This window comes from Haliotis rubra, unplaced genomic scaffold (genome assembly GCF_003918875.1).
Source record: "Haliotis rubra isolate DU_JTF1 unplaced genomic scaffold, ASM391887v1 Scf2120, whole genome shotgun sequence".
In the NCBI taxonomy this organism is placed as follows: domain Eukaryota; kingdom Metazoa; phylum Mollusca; class Gastropoda; order Lepetellida; family Haliotidae; genus Haliotis; species Haliotis rubra.
In genome coordinates, this window is record NW_025766138.1 from 20,659 (window position 1) to 34,189 (window position 13,531).

The window sequence follows — 13,531 nt, forward strand, 5'->3', positions numbered from 1 at the left end:
CTCTAATGACACAAACATTCACAATAACGATCTGCATGGATTGTTTGCAGTTGTTTTGATTGTACTTTCTTTATTTACTTCAAAAACACCATAAGTGCATATTTCGACGTTTTTGTTCGTGTATTACACCAATGGTCAAATGTAATACACAAGAATGTTTAAACAAAGTCAAAAAAAATCTGCAAATAACAAAAGGCACCACTTTTGGATCTGCCTCATATAACTGCCAAGTTTTATTGATAGATATTGAACGATTTTTTTAGTTATGCTCCGGAAACAAAATCCACACTTCCAAATTGATCCAGAAAGATACAAATGACAAAAATCTGCAAATAGTAAAAGGCGCCACTTTAGGTTCTGTTTGATATATGAAATATTGAACGGTCTTTTAATTATGCTCCGGACAGACGGACGGCGTCTTGTCTTTTAGCCTGCATGGTATTTTTTTGCCAACTTTATGAATAACAACGTCTGTATATGCGTATACTTACAACACATTCTTACTCTTTCAACAAATTGCTTGAATGTCAATCAAAGAATTATGTGGATTATTATGACGATAGAATTTCAGAATAGCATTTAATTATAAGTAGATTATAAATCATTTTGCTGATGATACATAATCTGTATTAGAAGGAAATATGTTATATGTATTTAGTTCATCAAGGCTCGCTAAATACAATATTTATTCAAAATACATGATACTTGCAATCCAACAACACACACGAATGATCAACCGATCATGTGGGCAGGGATGGTCTACCTCAGAACAGTTAGAACCAGGGTACATGTTGGGACCAAACAGACGCTCCATTAAGGAACATATCAACATAACTATGTATACCACTCAAAGACGTCAAAGAAAACACAGGGTCAGATTTTTGCCTGGGGAATTCTCCACCATTCCTCCTGCAACACCTTGGCAAGTTCTGCAAGTGTCTGAGGACGATGGTGACGTTTACAGACGTGTCGATCAAGTTCGTTCCATAGATGCTCGATCGGGGTCAGATCAGGTGATTTGGAAGGCCAGGGAAGGGCATTGACGTCTGCACTGGCGACATAGGCACCAGTTACACGACATGTGTGGGGTCGAGCGTTGTCGTGTTGAAACAGTTCCCTCTGGCTGCGACAAGGTGAGGTCGCAGGATTTGGTCGATGTAGCGATTTGCTGTAAGATGCCTTGAACCACCACTAGCTCTGATCTACCCGTGTAGGACATGGCTCCCCACACCATGACGCGGTCTCCACCAAATCTGTCCACCTGTCGAACGCAGTTCCGCGCAAAACGATCGTGTCGACGTTGATAGACACGTTGTCTCTCATCCCGTCGTGGCCGGAGGAAACGCGATTCATCGCTGAACCAAACGAGTCGCCCGTCCCCAGGTTCAGTGCCTGTACCCTGTTGCACCATTGGACACGTCGATGTCGGTGTAGTCGTGTCAGGACAGATCCAACATTTGGTCGATATGCTCGAATTCCCACTTCTCTCAAACGATTTCTGATGGTTTGGTCGGAAATTCTTCGAAGACCAGGCACCTGACCTCCAGTGTCCGTTGCTCTAACAAAACGTAGGTGAAACACCCGGATGAATCGGTCCTGAATAGGAGTGGTCACTCTTGGTCTTCCACTTCTGGGACGATCGTGGGTCGAATTGAAGCGGGTATATGGATGCTATAGTCGTGATGTGGTGCTGTGGTGGACGTTGAAGTGTCTTGCAACAGCAGACTGAGACTCACCTGCTTCCAAACCTCCAATGGCGATATTTCCGTCAGTAGCATTCAATCTTGGCAGTTTTTTTATCTTCGTTTACGTCGTAAATTTCGTAACGAAATGATGAATTTGGGTTTGCCTTTCATAGTCGATATTTCTACTCATGTTACACTGCACGGGCATTACTTGGATACTATCGTTTTCATTTTCTATGACAAACGTTTACAACACACTTGGGGAGGCGTTTGCGCGCAATACACAACAACCCGGACATGATTGACGGGATTCAAACAAAGGAAACTGATGTCTTAATGAAGGAAAAAAAATGAACATGCGTTTCTATTTATTTTATTTTATTTTTTGAAGAGTGTAGATATTACATATCTGTTTATGTGTCAGGTTCCAGGTAATTCCCAAGGGTTCTTTACGGTGATATACAAAGTCTACGCGACACTAAAGTGTGTGATCGATGTGAGTCTACTGTGGAAATCTGTGGTTGATGTAGGTCGTTGATGTTGATGTGAGTACTGTCAGAGTGCGTGGTCGATGTGAGTCTACTGTCAGAGTGCGTGGTCGATGTGAGTCTACTGTCAGAGTGCGTGGTTGATGTGAGTCTACTGTCAGACAGTGCGTGGTCGATGTGAGTCTACTGTCAGACTGTGCGTGGTCGATGTGAGTCTACTGTCAGACAGAGTGCGTGGTCGATGTGAGTCTACTGTCAGAGTGCGTGGTCGATGTGAGTCTACTGTCAGAGTGGGTGGTGGAAGTGCGTTTTCTGTCTGGTTGAGTGTAAAGTAGATGTTTCTAAAACTCTGGTATTGGCCGAAAGGTCAAGATCACATGTACACACGCAATGAAGCACGCCGCAACAATCAAATCGGTCGTTCTCTAGATATCCGATTAACGATTCAGTCGTTAGGAAACTAAAGAGAACCAGGACAGTTGGCTTTGTGTGTACAATTCGTTCCGCCATCAACAGGGACGCGCCGTTTAGCGAGGTTTTATATCAGTTTCAGTGGCTTCTGTATTGACATATAAATACCTATGTTAAACCCGGACTGGATGAGGAGATACGGTAAGAGCCGATAGTGCCTTGTGTACTATTCCCGTAACAACTGGTATTCCTGGACATATATGACAGTTCCATGTATACGATTTCCGTAGCAACTGGTTATGGCAGTGTTGGGTGTAGTATCACTAGGGGTGACTATTGAGGGCGATAGTCTATTTCAATAGTTTTTTTCTCTCATTGAATTGTCTCATTTCCCAAATGAATGTGTAGTTTAAATGAAATAAAACAAGCTGCTGTAGTTTCAGTCTCTTTAATAACTGACAAGAAACTTTGAAATCTAGATTAGGTTTGTTTAAGAGGTAACGGGCGGATAAATCAAAGTGAAGGAATCTGGTATTTTCTGTATTTTGCGCTGTGCATTGATCAACGGAAGTCACTTATTTAACTATTGATAGTCATACATACTATCAATGCATTAATAGTTTTTCGTTTCTGCCATCGATTAATTGCCATCGGAGACTCAGCAATTGCAATCCATCGATTGTTCGATACATCGTTACAGACCTAACTATCACCGTGACAACTGGTCTTCCTTGACAAGTATGACAGTGTTGAGGTGTACTATCACGGTGACAACTGGTCTTCCTTGACAAGTATGACAGTGTTGGGTGTACTATCACGGTGACAACTGGAATTCCTTGACAAGTATGACAGTGTTGAGTGTACTATCACGGTGACAACTGGTCTTCCTTGACAAGTATGACAGTGTTGGGTGTACTATCACGGTGACAACTGGTCTTCCTTGACAAGTATGACAGTGTTGAGTGTACTATCACGGTGACAACTGGTCTTCCTTGACAAGTATGACAGTGTTGAGTGTACTATCACGGTGACAACTGGAATTCCTTGACAAGTATGACAGTGTTGAGTGTACTATCACGGTGACAACTGGTCTTCCTTGACAAGTATGACAGTGTTGGATGTACTATCACGGTGACAACTGGTCTTCCTTGACAAGTATGACAGTGTTGGAGTGTACTATCACGGTGACAACTGGTCTTCCTTGACAAGTATGACAGTGTTGGGTGTACTATCACGGTGACAACTGGTCTTCCTTGACAAGTATGACAGTGTTGGGTGTACTATCACGGTGACAACTGGTCTTCCTTGACAAGTATGACAGTGTTGGGTGTACTATCACGGTGACAACTGGTCTTCCTTGACAAGTATGACAGTGTTAGAGTGTACTATCACGGTGACAACTGGTCTTCCTTGACAAGTATGACAGTGTTGGGTGTACTATCACGGTGACAACTGGTCTTCCTTGACAAAGTATGACAGTGTTGGGTGTACTATCACGGTGACAACTGGTCTTCCTTGACAAGTATGACAGTGTTGGGTGTACTATCACGGTGACAACTGGTCTTCCTTGACAAGTATGACAGTGTTTGAGTGTACTATCACGGTGACAACTGGTCTTCCTTGACAAGTATGACAGTGTTGAGGTGTACTATCACGGTGACAACTGGTCTTCCTTGACAAGTATGACAGTGTTGGAGTGTACTATCACGGTGACAACTGGTCTTCCTTGACAAGTATGACAGTGTTGGGTGTACTATCACGGTGACAACTGGTCTTCCTTGACAAGTATGACAGTGTTGAGTGTACTATCACGGTGACAACTGGTCTTCCTTGACAAGTATGACAGTGTTGGGTGTACTATCACGGTGACAACTGGTCTTCCTTGACAAGTATGACAGTGTTGGGGTGTACTATCACGGTGACAACTGGTCTTCCTTGACAAGTATGACAGTGTTGGGTGTACTATCACGGTGACAACTGGTCTTCCTTGACAAGTATGACAGTGTTGGGTGTACTATCACGGTGACAACTGGTCTTCCTTGACAAGTATGACAGTGTTGGGTGTACTATCACCGTGACAACTGGAATTCCTTGACAAGTATGACAGTGTTGAGTGTACTATCACGGTGACAACTGGTCTTCCTTGACAAAGTATGACAGTGTTGGGTGTACTATCACGGTGACAACTGGTCTTCCTTGACAAGTATGACAGTGTTGGGTGTACTATCACGGTGACAACTGGTCTTCCTTGACAAGTATGACAGTGTTGGGTGTACTATCACGGTGACAACTGGTCTTCCTTGACAAGTATGACAGTGTTGAGTGTACTATCACGGTGACAACTGGTCTTCCTTGACAAGTATGACAGTGTTGGGTGTACTATCACGGTGACAACTGGTCTTCCTTGACAAGTATGACAGTGTTGGGTGTACTATCACGGTGACAACTGGTCTTCCTTGACAAGTATGACAGTGTTGGGTGTACTATCACGGTGACAACTGGAATTCCTTGACAAGTATGACAGTGTTGGATGTACTATCACGGTGACAACTGGTCTTCCTTGACAAGTATGACAGTGTTGGGTGTACTATCACGGTGACAACTGGTCTTCCTTGACAAGTATGACAGTGTTGGGTGTACTATCACGGTGACAACTGGTCTTCCTTGACAAGTATGACAGTGTTGGGTGTACTATCACGGTGACAACTGGTCTTCCTTGACAAGTATGACAGTGTTGGATGTACTATCACGGTGACAACTGGTCTTCCTTGACAAGTATGACAGTGTTGGGTGTACTATCACGGTGACAACTGGTCTTCCTTGACAAGTATGACAGTGTTGGAGTGTACTATCACGGTGACAACTGGTCTTCCTTGACAAGTATGACAGTGTTGGGTGTACTATCACGGTGACAACTGGTCTTCCTTGACAAGTATGACAGTGTTAGGGTGTACTATCACGGTGACAACTGGTCTTCCTTGACAAGTATGACAGTGTTGGGATGTACTATCACGGTGACAACTGGTCTTCCTTGACAAGTATGACAGTGTTGGGTGTACTATCACGGTGACAACTGGTCTTCCTTGACAAGTATGACAGTGTTGGATGTACTATCACGGTGACAACTGGTCTTCCTTGACAAGTATGACAGTGTTGGGTGTACTATCACGGTGACAACTGGTCTTCCTTGACAAGTATGACAGTGTTGGGTGTACTATCACGGTGACAACTGGTCTTCCTTGACAAGTATGACAGTGTTGGGTGTACTATCACGGTGACAACTGGTCTTCCTTGACAAGTATGACAGTGTTGGGTGTACTATCACGGTGACAACTGGTCTTCCTTGACAAGTATGACAGTGTTGGGTGTACTATCACGGTGACAACTGGTCTTCCTTGACAAGTATGACAGTGTTGGGTGTACTATCACGGTGACAACTGGTCTTCCTTGACAAGTATGACAGTGTTGGATGTACTATCACGGTGACAACTGGTCTTCCTTGACAAGTATGACAGTGTTGGGTGTACTATCACGGTGACAACTGGTCTTCCTTGACAAGTATGACAGTGTTGGGTGTACTATCACGGTGACAACTGGTCTTCCTTGACAAGTATGACAGTGTTGAGTGTACTATCACGGTGACAACTGGTCTTCCTTGACAAGTATGACAGTGTTGGGTGTACTATCACGGTGACAACTGGTCTTCCTTGACAAGTATGACAGTGTTGGATGTACTATCACGGTGACAACTGGTCTTCCTTGACAGGTATGACAGTGTTGGATGTACTATCACGGTGACAACTGGTCTTCCTTGACAAAGTATGACAGTGTTAGGGTGTACTATCACGGTGACAACTGGTCTTCCTTGACAAGTATGACAGTGTTGGGTGTACTATCACGGTGACAACTGGTCTTCCTTGACAAGTATGACAGTGTTGGATGTACTATCACGGTGACAACTGGTCTTCCTTGACAAGTATGACAGTGTTGGAGTGTACTATCACGGTGACAACTGGTCTTCCTTGACAAGTATGACAGTGTTGGGTGTACTGACAATCAACGGTGACAACTGGTCTTCCTTGACAAGTATGACAGTGTTGAGTGTACTATCACGGTGACAACTGGTCTTCCTTGACAAGTATGACAGTGTTGGGTGTACTATCACGGTGACAACTGGTCTTCCTTGACACGTTGTTAGATTGTACTATCACGGTGACAACTGGTCTTCCTTGACAAGTATGACAGTGTTGGGTGTACTATCACGGTGACAACTGGTCTTCCTTGACAAGTATGACAGTGTTGGGTGTACTATCACGGTGACAACTGGTCTTCCTTGACAAGTATGACAGTGTTGGGTGTACTATCACGGTGACAACTGGTCTTCCTTGACAAGTATGACAGTGTTAGTGTACTATCACGGTGACAACTGGTCTTCCTTGACAAGTATGACAGTGTTGGGTGTACTATCACGGTGACAACTGGTCTTCCTTGACAAGTATGACAGTGTTGGGTGTACTATCACGGTGACAACTGGTCTTCCTTGACAAGTATGACAGTGTTGGGTGTACTATCACGGTGACAACTGGTCTTCCTTGACAAGTATGACAGTGTTGGGTGTACTATCACGGTGACAACTGGTCTTCCTTGACAAGTATGACAGTGTTGGGTGTACTATCACGGTGACAACTGGTCTTCCTTGACAAGTATGACAGTGTTGGGTGTACTATCACCGTGACAACTGGTCTTCCTTGACAAGTATGACAGTGTTGGGTGTACTATCACGGTGACAACTGGTCTTCCTTGACAAGTATGACAGTGTTGGGTGTACTATCACGGTGACAACTGGAATTCCTTGACAGGTAAGAAGACAGTGTTGGATGTACTATCACGGTGACAACTGGTCTTCCTTGACAAGTATGACAGTGTTGGGGTGTACTATCACGGTGACAACTGGTCTTCCTTGACAAGTATGACAGTGTTGGGTGTACTCATCACTGGTGACAACTGGTCTTCCTTGACAAAGTATGACAGTGTTAGAGCTGGTTGTACTATCACGGTGACAACTGGTCTTCCTTGACAAGTATGACGAGTGTTGGAGTGTACTATCACGGTGACAACTGGTCTTCCTTGACAAGTATGACAGTGTTGGGTGTACTATCACGGTGACAACTGGTCTTCCTTGACAAGTATGACAGTGTTGGGTGTACTATCACGGTGACAACTGGTCTTCCTTGACAAGTATGACAGTGTTGGAGTGTACTATCACGGTGACAACTGGTCTTCCTTGACAAGTATGACGGTGTTGGGTGTACTATCACGGTGACAACTGGTCTTCCTTGACAAGTATGACAGTGTTGAGTGTACTATCACTATCACCGTGACAACTGGTACTATCACTTTGACACTATTATGACAGAGATGACAGTGTTGAGGTGTACTATCACGGTGACAACTGGTCTTCCGCCGACAAGTATGACAGTGTTGGGTGTACTATCACGGTGACAACTGGTATTCCTTGACAAAGTATGACAGTGTTGGGTGTACTATCACGGTGACAACTGGTCTTCCTTGACAAGTATGACGGTGTTGGGTGTACTACTATCACGGTGACAACTGGTCTTCCTCCGGCAAATTATGACAGTGTTGTACTATCACGGTGACAGCTGAAGAGTATGCAGTAGATTGTACTATCACGGTGACAACTGGTCTTCCTTGACAAAGTATGACAGTGTTGGGTGTACTATCACGGTGACAACTGGTCTTCCTTGACAAAGTATGATGAAGTGTTGGGTGTACTATCACGGTGACAACTGGTCTTCCTTGACAAGTATGACAGTGTTGGGTGACTGGTCTTAGAATGTATTTGAACTAATTAAGATTGATGATTCAATGAACATATATCCTGTTTCACCAATGAATATTATTGAATTTTGCAGTGTGCGGATTTAAACGAAGCGTTTTAGGTTTTACCACTTTCAAATGGATTGTTGTTTAATGTAATAAGGAAACATAGCCACTTTAGTCAGAAATGATTTGTGGTGATGACCGATCCTTTAACAAAATTGGTCGCCTAAAATAAACAAAAAGTTAAAGCAATATTGATTGCTAGATCTGGAATGATAGGTGGCGAAAGCGTGTTTGGCGGCTGATTATTGAAAAGGTCGGCCTAACATCTAACATGTAGTGGAATTACTAAAAACTGTTTGAAATATGCCTCCTGTTCATAGCGGTAGATAGGTACCTGGTAGGATGGAATAGATGTCATGTTATGGCAGTATTCTCACACCTTACAGATCGCCATGGTAAATAATACCTCCCAGAGTAGCTGAGACAAAATGCACTGTGATCAGTGACCAGAGTAATATAGGTCATATTCCTGAATGGCAGTAGGGCATTATAGAGATTTCGTTTATTTCTATTATTTTGTATCTAAAGGCACATTGGCGTAGTATCATCAGTCATCTGGAAACCATGACTGAAATGAATTTTATCAAGGCATGGTTCTGTGAAATTATTCTTCAGTTGATTCAGCATATTTTATCATATTACGTATAGTAGTCGATTTGTCCGAAAACAAAAGCTTATGGAAATAATATCCTATTTCTTTTATATCATACTAAATGTTGCCGAATGCTGATATTGATTGTATTGCCTCCTTTCCTACCATATCTACATCGCCATTTGTTACAAATTTATTCACTGGCCTGTAAATGCGTGAATCTGGACCGTCGCCATTATTCCCGGTATATTAAAGAGTTGTTGTCAGTGAAGCATCTGCTTTGTCGTCTGTCTGCTTACAAAGAAATGCCTGTAGCAAATGATGGGCCTAAAGAAACGCAAATATAGATTAAAGAAACACATTATTGAAATAATAGCAAAAGATAAGATCCATAAAACAAAGATGAACAGAGAAGAGCTTTCATCAGAGGATATGGCAATATCTGCCACTCATTGCTGCAACATTGGTTCCGGACGTGTGAATGAAGTCATCCCGACGATGTTGGCAGTCAACTGCTGTCGGAAAGGTCTATGAAACCGGATTCATAAGCACCTCTGTCATCTGGCTGCATGTATGCGAGCACGGTGACCAAGCCATGCCGCGCTGCGATTAGCGTCACCGTCAAGAAGCGGTTTCAAGGATGCAGCATGGAGCGAATCTTACTGGATTCTCACAGAGTTGCTTGAGCGAGGTCACCACTGACCGTGGTAGGCTATATCTTCGAGTCCGGTCCTGTCTGGCGGTATCCTGCGTAGATCACCGGTAGCGGTGAAAGTAGCGATGACAGCCAGCCTTCTTGTGAAGTGGGTGGTATTGATCCCATTTTGTCATTCCGATGCATGCATTCTACCGTTATCGCCAGTTAATCGTGCCATTCTTTTGAGTGTTTTTAAAAGAATAGATGTCTGACTGTGGCTTACATTTGCATTGGTTTTATGCCATTTGGCATTTAATCTTCGCTTTTAAGTGGCATGCAAATATATAATGGACAAATTGGTGAAAAAGCATGCATTGCATGCTGCTATTTTCAGGTGGAAAACTCGTTATTTGCGGTTAGGTGATGTGTTTTATGTGATGATGATTTACGCAGCTATGCAGGAATTTTAGTAATTTCAATTTCAAAGGCGGTAAACGTTTTCTTTAGCCCTTCAGTTGTCATAATGAACTTTTAGTTTGATGAGAACAAGTGTATGTTGCTCATGTTCTGAAGTGTTGATCACGTTATTTTGTTGTGACGGACCTCATGGCCTCAGTATTACTATAATGATTACTACGATTTTACTTACTCCATGTGGGGAACGCTGGAGTGGTGCTGATCATCCTGGGACCTGATTGTTATGCACAAATTGACATCCCCAGTATTAACGTGGGTTCCTGTGAGTTCATATTCAGAGTAAAACTTTCTTGATTATCGTAGGTAGGTTGCCAGAGGCCAGCAATTGTTGCAGGAGTTTCTCGAACCATTACTGTCTGTAAGATTATCTCGAACTCCGCCATTAACTGTCGCAAAGATAATCACGACTTCGATAGCGTCAGGAGATTGCATTACGCAGCTCACTCGCATGCGCTTTCCTTATCTGGTGAAGCAACATCCTCTTGAAAGACGTAGAGGAAACAACATACTGAGATAGTGTGAGCGCATTTTGGAAAAAGATGTTGCAGGTAAAGGCTTAAGTGTACAGAATTCAGATGTGATTATGAACATAACCAACCAAGCAACCATTATTTTTCATCATGTTTTTGCTTTGATTAGCAATTAATGTTTGTTTCATATAGATGATTGATAATGGACAGATAGAACAACTGACAGTAAAGTGCGTAATGAAGACGAATAATCGCATAACAAATCCGATGCCTCCATTGTCCAGTCATCAAACTCCAATGAAGTTACATCGCTGAAATGTTGCCAGTTGGGCTCAGCGGTTCTGATGGCATAGAAGTGGCCAGTAGCGGTAATCTATGAATTAGATTCATATCAGACGCTGCCAGGAATCTAAAATCAATTAAGGATGTGATTAATTCACTAAGTAGTCAGCCCTGGAAAGCTCTTGGTGCGCCAAAGTTATTTGGGTGAAGTTTGTGAAACCTCCTGAATTGGGCTGTAAATGTGCATCAGGAGTCACCATGAGTGTATTTCAGTTTTGTATGCAGAAGTGTTTAATGATGCTCGTTTCTGGCTCCAACTGTTTCAGATGTTAAGAAGATTTGTGGCTGATATAATGGCACATAGCGGCCATAATGGCAACCAGCAGAGGGACATGCAGTATTATATCACAAGTCAGGTAGGAACTGGAAGGAGATATTACTGACTATCAGAAATTGCTATCCTCGTGTCCTGGAATAGCCGTGATGGATTGATGTGAAATATAATACTTACCAATAGATGAAGCCTGGTAGTGATGTGCCAAAAGTTGGAAGCAATATTGTGCTGAATTGTGCATGTATTTGACGGTAGCGATGAAATTAGATTTTCGAATCTTTGTAGGCGTAGGCATGCTTATCCCCATCCTTACCCGTTCACTTGTAAAGTGTGTCGCAAAGACAAGTGCAGGAGTTCACCAGGGGTGAAAGCAGTAATCCCGGAGTGAATTTACAGTGTTCATAAATCACAGCGATACGTAGGTTCGAAAAGCAACATGGAGTTCGTATGGCTTAACGTGGGTGCTCTCCACGGTAATATTTCTAAAGAAGATTAAGCAAAACCCACTCCACTCATCTCATTGTTGCGGTGATGGGATATTGCTAAATTCAGCATGAAACCTATCACTCATCGCTCATCGCTCACGCAATTGTCACATGCGTGATATTGCTGGAATATTGCTAAAGTAAAACTGAAACCAACTCACTCGCTTGCTCACTCATTACCAGTATTAATAAGGGGCGCCGTAAGGAGTAAACTATACGTTACCGAGCGTTGTTTTCTGTCAATCTTAAGGTCGCAAGTTCAATCCTTAATGGTTACAATAATAAATGATGCTTCAGCTTCTTTAACGTTAGCGTATGATTTTCAAGCGTTTTCATCGGAACCAGTTTAAAGCTCTGCCTCACTTGAAGATTTGATTCTGGATTGGCAGCCCAATGCATAATTGCTGTAAGGAGCCAACTAGGACATACGGTTTCATCGCCTGACCTATGGAATTGATACGTCTTGATGCAGATCACTGGATTAATCTGTTCCGCACTAGATTCTAAAGGACTATTGTCACGGTAAATATTCCTGGAGTGTGAATTGCTACTAACACTGCCTGCTTACATCATGAACATTGTCAAGGATGACCGTAGGTTTTACTCATTTAGTAGGACATCAACCTTTGTATTCTTTCTTGGCTAGTTATTTATTCGCAGCTGAAAAAATGCAACATGCTAGGTGTTTATAAAAGAACAATATGATTAAAGAATATTGCGTTATTTAGTAGGAAGGTTGTTCGATTTGAATCTGGCCTCCTCTATTTTGAAGGCGATATATTAAGAACCGTATTTTCCACAATGGTCATAAAAGTATTATTGATATTTGTTGATGGAAATTGTTGATACCAGAATTAGTAAAGATCACTTGTGCTGGGCATTGCCGATGTACGCTGGCGGTATTATAACATAAGCTACCTCCTGTATTGATAAATCTCAATTACCTTTCTGTAATTAAAATTAGCAATCCGTCATCCAATTCAACAAATGAATAAGTGAGACATCATGGATTCCTTTCTGCATGACTGCGCCAAATATTCATTCATTGATCCGGAATCAAGAATAAATTAATAAACATGGCCTGGAGATGTCTCATTTGAAAACATCTTTTGATTTTAAGATAATCGGCATGAACTTATCTGAGCGTTCTCCAGAAGGAAGAAGCTATTTTGAAGTAACTAGGCGGTAAATATCCTATATTAACACTGAGCTTGTGCATCTGACTATTACCATGCAACTCCTATATTATCCGCTGAGCTTGTGCATCTGACTATTACATGCAACTATCATCAGTAACGTAAGGGTGGCCTGGCTTGATGCTTTACATTCAGGGTTGTATGCTCTTCTATGCTTAACATGTGCTATCACTCTCTGTGATGATAGGATGAAAGTCTAACTCTTGTATAAGTATTTTGTTGTGACAGATGTAGTCTATTCTAGAGCATAAAGCTACAAAGGTCATCCTTATCGAAATCAATCTGTTCTAGAGGTTCTATCATTATACTCAACTTCAGTCTAGTCCATATGAACCAATCTTGTGTCTGGATCCCCTAGGCCTAAGCAATCAGCTGGTGCCCTGGCTAACCTGACCTTCTGTCTACTTTAATCCTCCAACCCCATCTTGCTTTTAGTCCTATGCCAGGCTCCTCTAGTCTATCTTTGTCTTGATCCCTCTAGTCCCCATCTTCGAAATGTCTTGATTCCTAGTCCCCATTTTGTAATCTCCAGTCCCTGTAGTCCCCAACGTATCTTGATCCCTCTGG

General features: G+C 42.5%; 1 long non-coding RNA gene across 1 annotated transcript; it reads right to left on the bottom strand.

Annotated features, from left to right (window-relative positions):
* Positions 1 to 3,150: 3,150 nt before the first annotated feature.
* LOC124276745 lies at positions 3,151 to 9,608 on the bottom strand. Its single transcript, XR_006898646.1, has 3 exons — positions 9,597 to 9,608; positions 8,246 to 8,247; positions 3,151 to 3,290 (listed from the first exon to the last, which is right to left on the bottom strand). It is a non-coding gene; the product is annotated as an uncharacterized LOC124276745 (long non-coding RNA).
* Between the last annotated feature and the right edge of the window lie 3,923 nt (positions 9,609 to 13,531).